Consider the following 2,489-nt stretch of genomic DNA (forward strand, 5'->3'; position numbering starts at 1 on the left):
ATCTCCACCTTTTAGGAAAATATGGTGCAGTGGCTCCAACCCCTACAGATCATTAGGACAAACTAAGAATAGCACAGAAAATGAAAGGTTGTACAAATCAACTTATTTTTCAAACAACTAACCAACATCAGTACCTAAACTTTTCATGAAGATATCATATTGAGAATGTTTGAAAAATGGTGAGAAATCTTCTGCGAGGGTGATGTGGAAAGAGTGATAAGGTTTCATTGTTTTGAATTTTTTTGTTCAATCAGAAAAAGTTAAAAAACAATATTAATGGAGATATTGGTATTTTTTACTAAATTTTGTGAAGTGACTAAATGTAGCTTTAACCATTCACCTTAAGATGTTTTTACAATATAATTTCCTAAGTCTATTTAATATCTTCATTATCATAAAAGCCAACCTATATCCATCTTAACTCCACATCTACCACTCTTAAGGGGATGAAATCTATTTATCACTCTGAGCACTTGATAGACCCAAAATTAAGATGGATCTAAGATGATAGAATTTCCCCTTTAAATAGTCTATGCTCACATGAATACCATGGTATTACCATGGGTTAACATGAACGTGGAGCTTAAAACTTACTATTAGTAATTTATAAAAAACAATAAAATTAATAATTGTTTTTTATTTTATTTTTTATTTTAACCAAGTTAAAATGTTTAACATACATTAAATTGCAACATCCATTTCTACTCTTGATCCACCAAGCCCTGAGAGGGATATTTTTTCACGATATTTGATACCTCTCGGGGCATAGTAGATCCAGAGTAAAGATGGATCTATGTTGGTTTAATTCCCCCATTTAAATAGGCTACATTTCATGTGAATACCATGGGTCAATACCATGTGCCATTTTTATTTTTATTAATACTAATATTAGGGTTAATAATGTTTTTTTGCATGGTATTAATAATAACCTAACCCATGGTATTTGGCCCATAGTATTTTTCCCATAGGTTTCACCTAAATATAACACATTTTTTGAGTGTTCATAAATATAAGGTGACTTATGGAGTAAATATAAAAGAATGTTTTATTTGTTTACCATACTTCTCATTTATTTATATTTTTATTAATTTACCATACCTCTTTTACAAATATGGTATTTGGACCATAGGATTCACTTGAATAAAACCTCTTTTTTGAGCGTTCATAAATAGAAAGAGGGTTATGGACTGAATATAAAAAGAGGTTTTATTTATTTACCATACCTCCACTTAATTTATATTTTTATTTGTTTACACCCTTGCATGTATATAAGGTAATTTATGGAGTAAGTATAAAAAATGTTTTATTTATTTACCATAACTCTCATTTATTTATATTTTTATTAATTTACCATACCTCTTTTATAAATATGGTATTTGGCCCATAGGATTCACTTAAATAAAACCTATTCTTGAAAAAGGTTGTAACTCCTAATTTCAAGGGCTAAATTTACCTTTTTTACCCTCTCCCTTAAAATAAGGTGGGCTATTTGAGGCGATTTGTAAAAATGTACTATGATACAAAATATTTGCCCACTAAAAATTTATACCCCTTAATTTCGCCAAAGGGCGAAAATTCGCCCCTAAAATTTTCCATGATGTATGTAGATAAAAAGAGGACCTACAGGAAATTTCAACTAGGAGATCACGTTTATTTAAGAGTGAACCCCTGGAAAATTTCATTGCAATGGAAGGGTTGTGCTAAATTAGCACCTTGATACTATGGCCCCTTTCAAGTTTTGGAACAAGTTAGATTGGTGGCCTAAAAGTTTGCGCTACCAAGGTATATTTTGGTCCACAATATATTTCACGTATATTTGTTAAAAAAGTGTTTGTATAACCCTCCGCACTAAGTAAACAGTTAAGTAAATAATTAAGGTAGGTATAAGACCAAATTTATTGTTTTGGTTTTTAAAGAAGTGGAATGTAACTGAGAATTATTTTGTGGTGCAGGTCAAACCAGAAGGAGAGTTCCTGGCAGAACCGCTTCGTATTCTCGATCAGAAAGAAACCAACTTGCGAAAGCAAGCCATCACCCAGGTTAAAGTGCAATGGAAGCATTTTTTCCCGGAAGAGGCCACTTGGGAAGAGGAGGAATTTATGTGAAAGGCTTATCCGACATTGTTTTCTGAAGGAAGAACACCAGGGATGGTGTTCCTCATATGGAGGGGAGGTGTAAAACCCTAAAATTGCATTACAATTACTGATAATCACTAAGTGAATCTTCATTAGATGTTATTTTAAGTTTTTTCTTCATTTTGATGTTTAACATTAAATGACTGAGGTTGGAAGGCTAAGAAACATTTTTTATGTTTATCTTGTGATTACCTAAATTATTAGTGACACTACTTTAACAGGAATAACACTGTTTTTTTTAGTTAAAAGAAATGGTTACCAAGAAACAATTACCCTCTGCCTGAAAAAGGAAATATAGAGAGGGGTAATGGGAAAGAAAATGGATGCTAGACTTGAGTGGAGCAAAGTAGTTGG

The sequence above is a fragment of the Pinus tabuliformis genome, chromosome 7 (assembly GCF_031772625.1).
Source record: "Pinus tabuliformis cultivar Carrire ecotype Pingquan chromosome 7, CPIR1, whole genome shotgun sequence".
NCBI lineage: Eukaryota > Viridiplantae > Streptophyta > Pinopsida > Pinales > Pinaceae > Pinus > Pinus tabuliformis.